Source organism: Chroicocephalus ridibundus, chromosome 1 (genome assembly GCF_963924245.1).
Source record: "Chroicocephalus ridibundus chromosome 1, bChrRid1.1, whole genome shotgun sequence".
In the NCBI taxonomy this organism is placed as follows: Eukaryota; Metazoa; Chordata; class Aves; order Charadriiformes; family Laridae; genus Chroicocephalus; species Chroicocephalus ridibundus.
This window is the reverse complement of record NC_086284.1, coordinates 45,658,818-45,671,357: the sequence shown is the minus strand read 5'-3', so window position 1 is coordinate 45,671,357 and position 12,540 is coordinate 45,658,818. Positions and strand designations below refer to the sequence as shown.

The 12,540-nt window shown below is 35.2% G+C and overlaps 1 protein-coding gene across 1 annotated transcript in view; it reads left to right on the top strand.

The window, feature by feature from the left end:
- The window catches only part of KLHL1 (kelch like family member 1), a 240,794-nt gene that overhangs the window by 50,225 nt on the left and 178,029 nt on the right, over positions 1 to 12,540 (top strand). The window lies entirely within an intron of this gene.

Sequence of the window (12,540 nt, the reverse complement as noted above, 5' to 3'; positions counted from 1 at the left end):
ATGTATGATTTCTGTTTGCATAAAGTGACTATCATAAATTAAATGCTGGAAGAAAATGTCTCAATAAAAGAGAGATCTGCATCCTTGTATATATTTGTGCACACCGTCCGAATGAGTAACTGTGTCAGCTAATTTACTTAGTTTATCCGTATACATATGGCCATTTCTCATGACAAGATAGCTAACACGTGACACCTGCATCTTGCAGGCATAATGCAAGCCATCCATTCAGAAAATACAGCACTGTTGTAAGCACTGCAAGCACAGTTCTGGAGCCCCTACTACAAGAGAGGCGTGGACGTGCTGGAACGTGTCCAGAGAAGGGCCATGAGGACGATCATAGGGCTGGAGCACCTCTCTTATGAGGACAGACTGAGAGAGCTGGGGTTGTTCAGTCTGGAGAAAAGAAGGCTCCGAGGAGACTTTATAGTGGCCTACCAGTATCTTAAGGGGGCTGACAAGAAAGCTGGTGAGGGACTTTTTAGGATGTCGGGTAATGGTAGGACTGGAGGGAATGGATTAAAACTTGAGATGGGTCGATTCAGACTGGACGTTAGGAAGAAGTTCTTCACCATGAGGGTGGTGAGACACTGGAACAGGTTGCCCAGAGAGGTGGTGGAAGCCCCATCCCTGGAAGTTTTTAAGGCCAGGCTGGATGGAGCTCTGAGCAACCTGATCTAGTGGGAGGTGTCCCTGCCCATGGCAGAGGGGTTGGAACTAGATGATCTTTGAGGTCCCTTCCAACCCTGACAATTCTATGATTCTATGGTTCTAAGAAAGGAAATGAAAGCAGCTGTAAAGGGATTGGCTGGGGCTGGGGTGGAGAGCCTGTCTCCTGTCACATAGCATGGAGTGCGTCCTGCACCTCTTCTCTTTTTTTCTCTATTTTTTCTTTTTTTTTCCCTTTTTTTTCTCCTTCTTCTCTTTTTTAGCCATCCCACTAGTAAATCCAGCACTACTCTTATAATCTGAAGTTGCATTATTCCTGCAGTAGTTATGGGACTAACATAGAAGAGGGCTGCTATGTTAGTGGCACTGGCATTGGTTTTATGAAGTTTATGAAGTGGCAGTTGTTGGAGAATTACACACCACTGATAGCAGCAACGAGCGGATTTACAGGCAGAGACGCCTGAAAGATATGGGAGTTTCCCCTCCATTACATTAGAGGAGTTTTCTGTCTGTTGTTTGCTTCAGCAGTTTCTGAATGTACAGTCTTCAGTGCCTGTATTTGTAAAATTCTCATTTTGTATGGAAGTATGTACATAAATGATGGGCAGTGATAAAATCACAAGTTATTTTATGTACATTACTTCTGAATTAAAATGCAAGCTGATGTCAGCTCCTTGTTTTACTTAAGTCCGAAACCATCTTCTTTATTTGCTCTGCCTAAGTTAAAGTGAGTTCAAAATTCTACTCATTTATGTTTTTATCATGTATCTATAGGGATTCTGTATAGGGAAGTAAACTATTTAATATTTATTATGTTAATGATAAAAATCAGAAAAGCAAGTCAATACAATACAGTTGCATTTATCATAATATTTTTTATGATGTGAAATAATTAAACTATCAGTTAATGTTATTTTGTATGGCCAGTTAACAATATTTTGTTAAGGTCCTATTATCAAAGACAGTTAATGTCTTTTAATTTCTAGCCTTTCACCTTGGTATTTTTTTGTATTCTCTCTCTTCACTTACTTGACTTAAAGTCACAGAGTGAAAGTCTGTTATCTATGACTAAGTAAATCTGAATAATAAAATAATAAAAAAGTTGCAATGAATAAAGATTATGTTTTAAGAATTATTCTGAAATGCTCAGCATAATTTCTCATTTATTAAATGAACCAAAGTTAGCTCATCCACATTAATTTTAATACTGCTGGTTTTTCTCTGCAAAAGTTTATACCACCCACCAAAATATCAATTCCTAAAAAAAAATAACCTTTCAATTGTAACTAACCTCACCAGAAGCTTTTTTTTTTTTTTGTGAGAAACACAGCTGGTACCTGGCATATGACCTGTGTCTGTAGACCTGAAAGGATAGTGTCTCCAGCTGCTCACATTTTTTTTCCCTTCTACAAAGGGTACTAAGACAGACTGTGCATAAAAATATCCGTTCACACTTATCTTCAGGCTCAAACTCAGTCCATTTTTTTATAGCTGAGTTATAAAGTGCCAACACGTTTGGCATTTGCCATCTGGTGAAAGGTGGTATTGGGGAATTATCGACATGATATAGGCAAACCATTTTGGTATATTGTGTTTGACTACTTAAGTAATTCAAAAAGGCTCAGTATATATCATCATCTGGAATAAGCCATCATAACAACTGAACATCAAGGAGACTGTGAAAGTCTGTGCTTTGTGAGAACGCGGAGTCTGTGTCTTTGCTAGTGCTGCTCAGCTGATAGTGTGTGGTGGTACACAATATGGTGTCATAAATTTCTTGAACTATCGAGAAAGGAAAGGGAATCACCTCTCTCTCATTTCCAGTATGGCATCTGCTTTTTGGTTTTCTTCCTTCCCCTATCTGCTTATTGCTGCTTCTCAGCCAGAGGAATGAGTAGTTGCCATGAGCGCTTCGCATGTACAGGAAGGCAGGAAAATACATCTCCAACCTGTCACATTTAACTACTCAGGCCAGTAGCATTAGCCTCCTTTACAACAGTCTTTACCCTTTGTCTCAGACTTCTCAGCTAATAACTCCCGCTATAAATGCCACAGCAGACACAAAGCTCCTTCTCATGCAGCTTAAACCTTGCTGGTGGCTTTGTCTGCCATGAACAGCTACTTCATGAACTTTGGTTATTTGCCTACACTTATTAATGCATAGGATCAAAGAATGTGGAGAATCTATTTTAAAGGAATTAATGTAAATTATTTATGAAAAAAAGAATAAAAATAAACTACAGAAAATTACATGTACGACACAAACAACGCAGAAAGGATATAATTCTGGTTTTACATTTCAGAAATGGGAGAGCCAGCTTTTACAGGGAAGTAGAGGTTAGGTTAAAACGGCAGTTTTGAACTTCTGACTCATAATAATCTTTTTCATTCAACTTTTGGTTGTTAGAAATGTGGAATCATATCTTCTAGAAAATATTTAACCAACGTATTAAAAAAGGTTTATGATGAAAATCTGTCTTCATAATGGAGACAGTGTTTCCCTATTGCATTACCAATTGGGTAATTAAAGTATGAATGTACTGTGAATCCATTACAAATGCTTGATGCCTGTGATGAACGCAGGATGCTTTCCTGTTTAATGTATTTATCTGACATAAGAGGCTTAGAAGACCATAAATCAAATTTATTCTATTTTAAATAACAGGAAGTAAGTAGTCTCACTAATATAAGGGATTTAATTTGGGCAGTGGCACTTATTTACTATTCCTATGTGGAGTCAAAATCTTCATTAGCTGAAAATGCATGGTGAATGAGTGCAATGATTTTGGTGGGGTTGGGGAAGGAAAGAAAGCCTGTCTGAAGAAGTAGTAACCGTACTCCTGGTCTGAGGCTAAGCTGGTTCCTTGCAGTAGGAATTTTGTCTGCTTCTCCAATAGTAAAAGGAAAGAGGGAAGGAAAGCAGAGCAGCTGGGTTGTGGTTTAATGAACGAGGGTCCCTTGAGTCTTGAGCTAGAAACAGAGAAGAACTACTGACAATGACTTAAGGAAAGCTGGTTGTGCTTCTCAGTTGTTCTCCACTGGCATATGTATTTAAAAATTGAGGTCTCCTGTGACATCTTTCCTCGCTTCTGTTTTCAAGAAGAATGGCTTGCCTCCCTTCAGGAGCCTGATTCATTTTGTAGATTTATATGCACCTAGCATCTGCTTTATACTTTATACTCGTCTGTTTCCTCTATCCTCCAAGACACAAAAAATAAATTCAGATAGCAAGATCTGCATATGACAAAAAGCTCTGTTAGCAACATGAATGTGGAAAATACACCAGTAAGTTTCTGAGTCATTAAAATATGACTATATGTAGTTAGGAGAAATGTATGTTCATTTAAGTTAATCATTGGCTTTCCAAGAAGAGCTGGAACAAACTGCTCCCTCTATGTGGGCATGCAAAGCTGAAAAAGCAGTGGATGGACAATTAGCTGTGGGTGGGAGAAAGCGGTCCAGCAGATAGTCGGCATCGTTTCTCTGTTGTTGCATAGCAAGACTGTTTAGAGGCAGAATAGGTCAAAGATACGGAAAAAAAGTGTAATTTGTCAAGGAAGTATGAAGGCTGTTAACTCATGACAATAGTTTGTAGCAGTACAATTAGTAGTATAGCTGTCAGGTGCCTGGTGTGACTGGGATGATGAACGTTAAAACGTCAGATCTTCAAAAGTTTGCTCTGGATTTGAGAAAATGGTGGGAACTTGAAATAAGGTTTATAAAAGGGTCATCTGTATGTTGAATGAGTTTCAGAAAGGATAATGAGACTGACTTGAGATATGGAAGAGTTTTCCAGTGTGTTATATTGCAAGAAATTGTCTCAGCTACATTTCAAAGACACCTTAAAAAGCCATGTACAGATTTGGAAAATAAATGCATGCTTTTTTTTTTTTTCGTTTACCCTAAGAAAATTAATAAAGTAGATTTAAAAAAAAAAAGAAAAAGGTACTGTCTTGCTATAATTGATGGAGGGTATGCAAAACACAGATCCTGTGAGGCACCTCAGCTGTCAGGAAAAAGGAAAAAAGTTTTATTTTCTGGTATCTATTATTTGTTAGTCGTGATTTGGAGATTTTGGATTTGCTAGGGAAAATAGAAACAGTACAAAATGTTTTACTGTTGTATGGTGTAGGGTGCATGGTCTCTTTCTGCCTTTTGCCATTGCAAAGGCTCTCAGCCACCAGACCTTTCTTTCTTTCTTTACTCTTCCCCTGTTCCAGTCAGGCCTTTTGCAATGGACCAAGGAATCAGACTTTCCAGTCTGCACTTACCTGAGTGATTTGACATTTTTTACATATATTACCTGATAAATTTCCATTGTAATGGAACCACTGTTTCCTTTCAATAGTTTTATTACTATGTTGTCTCTTCTTGTGGTTTTGGTTTATTTTTTTTTCTGAATGGCATCTCATTTGAAGCAAAATCATTAACCTTCTAACTGACATTACATATATACATGGACATTATTGAAAGTGAATATCAAGGTCACTTACAAATACTTGTAATTAATACTTACAATAATTAAAAAATTATAATTACAATTGTTAAGATAAACATACAGTTATTCTTTCCAGTCAGAGAGGATTTGAAGAAAGATGACTTTTAAAATACCATTTGCTTGTTAAAATCTGAAAGAATATATGAACCAGTCATCTCCTTATACGAATAAAATCAGGTGTCTCAAGAGATGTTAAAATGAGATCTGACATTCTTAAATTAAAAAAGAAACACACCAAAAAACTTTAAGAGCAATGTGAATAAATTAACATATGCGAGAAGCGAAGTCAGTTTTGCAAACTTGCTATTTAATGAAAGCATGCTTGTTTGGGAATTTTGCATAACTCGAGCAAAACCAGTTGCTAACATGTTGGTTTTTTTTACTCAAAGGGGTATACAAAATGGGTATTTTGTCAGTAATGGCACCATCTCTGTCTGGACTACCTTTCATTTTATACCTCTCAGAATAGCTACTTGGGAAAGTAATCGCACCCAGTAGTAGCACGGCTCTGGCGTTTTTCATTGGGGAACATCGATATCAGAATACTTTAATGTGTTACATCTTCACAAAAATGTAATATATAAAGTTTTTCATACATGGATAAAACTGAAAACAAAGCTTTTCTTAAGAGAGAAATATTTATGTACACCTTTTCAGACAGTTTATAGGTATAATGTAAAACAATGATATCAAAATGAAACTTCCTAACCTTGTCAAACAAGAGCATTACAATGTTGCAATTTTCTGTCTATGGGGGAAAAAAACCCCACTATCCCATAACCCCTCCCACTTTTTTCTTAATTTTTTAAAAAAAGTTTACATATATTTACTTTTTCTGCAAATAATATTTTATGTATTTTATGCTATTTTATAATTTTTTTCCAAAGTTTAATGACAGTCTATTCATATCTGTGGATCCTCAAACTCAAACTTTATTTGGAAATTCCATTTTTTGACTATCAGTCAAGACTGCATTAGACTGCTGAGTCCATTTGGTTGTTCATCTGTGGAAGAGCATCTAAATTTCTGTGAGCTCTAAGTATTGGAGAGAGAAGCTGGAAGTAAAATTGCCAGAAAGTAGAGAACAGTATTGGTAGGCAGGTACTGGAAGTACTACTGACGGGTAAGCAAAAACGTAGGTAGCTTTTAAGAATGGACATAAATGTCTGTGGATAAAGAAGAGAAGAAATAGGAAAAGTCTGAAATAATTGTTTAGAAGACTGTAGAGGATAAAAGGTGAGAAAGTGAGAAGAGATAAAGGATCAATTTAACACAATACTTAAAACAAACAAACAAACTCCCTAACAGTTTAAGTGGTTCCAAGGGCATAGAGCATAGGACAAACTCATGTCATTAATAACAATAAATTCTGGAAAAATGGGGGAGGACTGAAGGGAAGATAGAGCATTTGTCAATAATTTAACTGAATTCAGTAAATAGTTTCTTGCTAAATCATGAGATTTTTCACTAACTGTTCATTAATTTAATTAGTTTTCTTTAACTTTTTATTTTAAAAAAAGGCAAAAATAATAAATTTTTAAAATAGCTAAAACCCAAGTATTTCAGGAGCCTACAGAATCCTTACATATGTTGATTTCTCGCCACTGCCATTAAAGAGGTCTATGCTTGTAGCTTAGGTTAGATAATTAACTGGTGAAGGGCTATAGATAAGAAAAAATCCAACTGAGAGTATTTTGAACTGAAGCAAAACAAGAGTCTTGCTTTGTATGTTTTATTAGTAACCTGGAAAAATCACGGTTTGAGCAAACCCTTCTGTCATCTTACTTCTGTTTTTTTTTCTGTCAGCTAATAAACAAGGAAGATATTTCTTCTCTATAGAAGCAGTTTAATATAGCACAGTGGTCCCTTCTTATTGTTCTTCTGTTTCTGAAGGGCTGCTCTATTTGTCTGAGGTCACGCGATAAACTGGTAGCTAATATTTTGTTTATTGAGGCTGGTAATATTCTTAAGGTGCACAGACACACAGAACAACAATGGAATCATGCCTATTTTCGCTAGGCACACAGAGGTCCTATTGACAGAATTTTGCCTTATAGTGTCCAAAGAATAAATTACATTACAAGTAGTTTGATCCCCAAATTACCTTTGGGAGGATATACCATTGTAAATTATACAGATTTATCTGTATAATTATGCAAATTATGCAGATTTATCTATAGAACAAGAACAACATGTTTATAATATGCACTGGACTCCATTTAAAAAGATTTGTTTTTTTACATAGAAAATGAATCTCTGAGACAGCAATAATATATCTCCAAGCTGCACTGATGTGACTAAAAATTCCTATTTGATATTCAGATTATTTTTTTGTCTGGCACTTCTACCTAACTTTGTCTTTATAAAAGAAATTTATAACAACCCGCTGAAACTCTGGGGAGAGCCTTCAGTTGCAGATATAATTGCTGGTAGTGGTGTGAAAAGCATACCTTTTGATCACAAGTAGAACTGCCGCCCTGCTGTTCCTGTAAGAAAATGGTTTAAAGTCTCTATAAAACTCTCTCGCATTTTTGTGAGTGATCACTAATGAGAGCCATGACTTTTGACAGTCCATCTTTATAAGTGTAGTTGTGCAGGTTATTGATTTCTAAGCATTCAATGAGCAACTTTTAGAGAACGAATTGTGTTAAGACTGGACATATGGAATATTTCTTATATGCTTTTGCAAGCTATAAATAGAAAAACAATAGTTTTTTCACTGAAAAGCTGGACATGCTTTGTTTCTTGATTATATACTTCAGCTATGTACCCAGTAATATATGCTGTTACATTGACATTGTTTTGGATAAGTTTGCATGATCAATCCTGCATAAGTGAAGAGTGAAAAAAAGTTAAATCCAGCAGGATTTTCTATTCCAGCAACAATGAAGTTACACGACATTTTCTGATTAAAAAGCTCTTTATTTGAGGGCAGGGCTTCAGTAGAAGGTATGAGAAATATATTCCTATTGAGTATGCAAAATACCTCAGTACTCTATAAAATACTCTGCTGCTGTTTTCTGTACCTCTATGACTATAATTTCCAGAATGGAAACCATTTCTAAATCTAAGCTTCTCTTTATTCTGAGAAATGCACTACAGTTTCAAGTCACATGAATTCTCTCACCTCTATTTCAGAGTACCTTTTTTCTTTTCCTTTTGAAATTTTTTCAGGGTATGGTTTTAAGTACTGATGTTTGCTATTGCTGTTTTCAAACCTTTCCAGCTCAGGAGTGGCAGTTTTACTAATTACTTTCCCGTTTCCTGAGAAGAAGGACACAGGTAGCTAAAACTGTATGTGAGGTCCCTTTTTTCCTAGCATTTTCTCTTTAACTGCCGACAGCATTACTGTAAACTAAGAGTTTTCATTTCTCTATTCTTTATGCTGTAGCTCATTTCTGTGTAAAGTCAGTGAGCAAAAATCATGTCTGTTCATAAGAATGAGCAACTGTACAAGGTACAGGGGATGGCCTACCCTACCCGTAGTTGTAGGGTACTAACTAGTCTGTCCACAATGTCTTCTGAGGATTAATCTGTGTTTGTCTTGACACACAAACCCAATACATAGTTGAATAAATCTAATCTTGAATAAAAAGGCCAAAGTTGTCCCTAGGAGACCTTTGACTGGAGTGCCTTTTCCTTCTTACTTACAGTGGGCTACCATAAGGACTTATTTAAAGGGTTGTTAAATTGAGGGGAGAGCCTGTACCCAACTTCACGGGGTTTTTACTGCTGTTTTACCTGTTTTCTCAAAGAAGTTAGGAGCAGGTAAAAGGTGATAAGAGAGTAGCACCCTTGTTCAAATCAAAGTGCTTTTTCTAGGAAAAGAGGAGCACTGTGGAGTCAGATATTGTATATCCTCAGAGTTAAGCTTTTATTTCTATTTAGACTGTTTTAAGATCCGTAAGGTCTCAAAGGCCTAATTTTCTCATCAACACTTTTGGACTCTTCTTAAAGCATTTCTCTTTTGAGGACAGCATGGTATTCTTAACACTGAAAATTGAAAGTTGCTTGGGTGGATTTTTTCCTTTTTCTTTGTTTGGTTTGGTTTGTTTGGTTTTTTTGTTTTGTTTTGTGTTTTGTTTTTTTTTCCCCGTATGCAAAATGCATCCTGGTTTGCCATTTCATAGAGAAATATTTGAGATTTTTGGTTTTTTGCAATATTGATAATTTTTGTGAGCCTTCTAGTTTTCTTATCTACCTTCAGTATCATTATAATAATCTTGTGAGAGGTTTGATTTCCTTATTTCTGTACTATTAACTGTATCGTTTAAAGATAAAAAGTGTTCTAGACTAAACAACACTGGAATGTTTGAAATTCCCACACTATTATCAGGTTTTGCACTTGCTGACTGAGAAAGATTATGGAAAAAGCCTATCTGGAGTCTGTCCTGTTCACTGATTACAGGGTTTTGAGGTACAGAAGTGCTAAAAAGGATTTTGAAAGGTTCAGGGAATCTTCAGGTGAATTTGTACTGGAGTTCCCGCAGAATTCACCCGACAGGCATCTCACTGCATATGTGGTTCAGGTTGCCTGCACCTAAGCAAAAACAATATATGCAAGCAGAAAGTGTTATTTTCACTTTGCTAATTTGTCATAAGTACCTATACATGCCTTTCATGAGCTGGTAGAAAATAGCTGGTATTTGCTGGCTGAAGCTCTTTTAACTAATTTGTATTTTAACAAGCTGCTGACTGAATTTAAAGCATCGATTATGCAGACAAGGCATTTGTAATCAAACTGAGGTAACTCCTGAATAGGATAAGTAGCAGACTTTTTATCTGGGCTTTTTTTAGAAAATAAATAAAAGATTAGCTTATTGTCTTCTACTAAGCTTTTTACTTGCCAGTTTTCAGGATAATAGTTTATCCTGGGCCTTCAGGGCTTGTGTTTGAGTAGTGATTTAATGACTTGCTAAGTGACAGATAATACTGATGATTTGAAGGTAGAAAGCATTGATAAAAAGGGTAAGCAGCAAAGAGGGCAAAATTTGTGGCAAACACTGTCTAGTCATTCAAGAAAAAGATAGGCTAAGCTCATTTCAGCCCCATCTAACTTTATAAATTCATAAATTCATGAATTTAAACTCATAAATTCATAAATTCAGTCAAGGTATTTCTTTTTTTCTGACCGGAAAAGTGCAGCATGTTTTCAATAGTTAAGAAGAGGCAGGACTAGTACCGTATCTGTTCAAATGTAAACTGATTTAGACCTAAGTTCTGAATTAACAAACAATATGAATCCATTCAGAATTGTTGTTGTTGTCATTTCTGAATTCCCCTGAGAAAGGGAAGAAATGTGCCGGTTTAACCCTAGCAACCTCGTTTATTAGGCACTGATTTATTTCTTGTGAATTACTTGTCATTCTAATTCTTCAGCAATAAAACTGAAGAAGTCTGTGTAGGGCTACAATCAAACTGAGGGGGGAAAAAAAAAAGAAATAAAAAAGCTGAAATATCTATCCACTATCCATACCAATGAGTTTAGCTCCATCATTACAATTTTATGCGAAAGTATTTGTTGATCATCCAGAGACAGGAAAATAGACTTGGATTTCTGATCGACATGGTTGGCAGTCCAGGTTGGATCAGAACACACAAACAGATTATGTCACTCACAGAATTAATATGTTTGTTTTATCCTTTATGAGGAGTTTGCAAGAGGTAGCTAGCATAAACTACTTAACTGTATAACAAGATTGAATATAACAGAATTAAGGAAATTTGCCTTTCTAAATCACCAATTCATAACTGTTTCTGTTGAGAAATTATGGTTAATAAAATTTTGCTAGCTCAATTTCCTGTAGACAGGCTCACACATATTGTAACCTTACCAGCATACAAACAGCAATATTGATTAATTTAAACCAGTTGATGATTTCTCGGGATCCAATTTAATGCTGCACAAGTGATGTTACTGTGGGTAATAATTTTAAAAGGTTACTCATTCTAGTAAGTTACTACCTGAATATAGCACAAAACAGATGGCAGAGTGCAATACAAAGGTAACTGAGTTGGTTCTCTGTAAAATTATCTGCAGGCCACCTTCAATTATGCAGGCTTCCAGCTACTTTAAAGGAATGCTCTGAATCCTAGCAACTACTGTGACAGAAAGATGGACCAGCTTCTCCTCCTTTCCCCTGTGGACCTTGTAAAATGACTGTAGGAGAGTGTGTGGAACACTTTTGGACAAAAACTAATTCAAAAGTAAATCACTAGAATATGTTAGAAGGAAATACTATTTTTCTGAAGCATATTATAGTCTACCAAGAGTCAGTAAAAATACTAAAGTATTTTTCTTTTTTTTTTTAAGATAACTGTCTTTCATTTTAATAACTGATTTTTTTTATTAGTGTCTTTATGTGCTTTTCAATTTTTTCCAGCACCAGGAGTGCAGACTATGTTATCTTAATTAATATCATTCTTAGAATATAGTACCTACCAAGTTCAAACCTCATATAATGAAACCGTTGCATTATTACTGTGAATTATCAAATTACTTATGTGCTCCTTAATATTTATCTTTCAACAGAACATGCATAAAATGAGATTGGTTTGAATTAATTGATAATATCATTTGATACTCTGGACTAAAATATATTCTCTGATGCTCTTCTATTGATTATGTGAGCTGTTTTGTATAGATCTAGTTGAAGTAAAAACAATATCAGCTTCATCTATGAAATCCTTTGTTTTCAGCACCACAAGATATATAAGATCTTATAGCTTTCATTTGAAACAATCTCATTACATATTTGTAACAGAAGAGGGTATCATCTGTGTCGTGAATTATTTGGAACCACTAACATTAGTTTCCTCAAGGGCTAATACATTTTCTTTTTTTCAGTAAAGGTCTGAACCAGTAATACTGAACAGAGTAAATCTGAAATAGGAATATATGGCTATATATATTGAAAATATATTTGCATTTTTCTCCTGTTTCTTTTTTTTTTTTTTTACCCCTGATATTTTGATTACAGACATCATTATGTTTGTAGGGTAAATTCACTTTGTATTCATGAGCCTTTTGGCTCTTGAAGAGTAGGTATGCAATTTATCATTGTGGAAATATTCCCAATTCATTACAAATCAAGTCAATTAGAGTTTTATTTTCCTTTCACAGGTGGTGTAAAATGAATGGGAATTTAAAGAAGTGAATTAGAATAGGCACTCTTAGAATCAGTGGAAAGATGGGATTGCTTTTTCCATTATTTCTTTATTTTGTGTGTTCATATTACTATTTAAGAAAAATAGTTTGTTTAATTCTGTAAAATACTTTTGCTCTAAAATGCTAAAATTAAAGAGTGTAATCATAGTTTAATAAAGAAGACATAGCTATACTATTAACCTTAACATGAATATACTGAATTTCT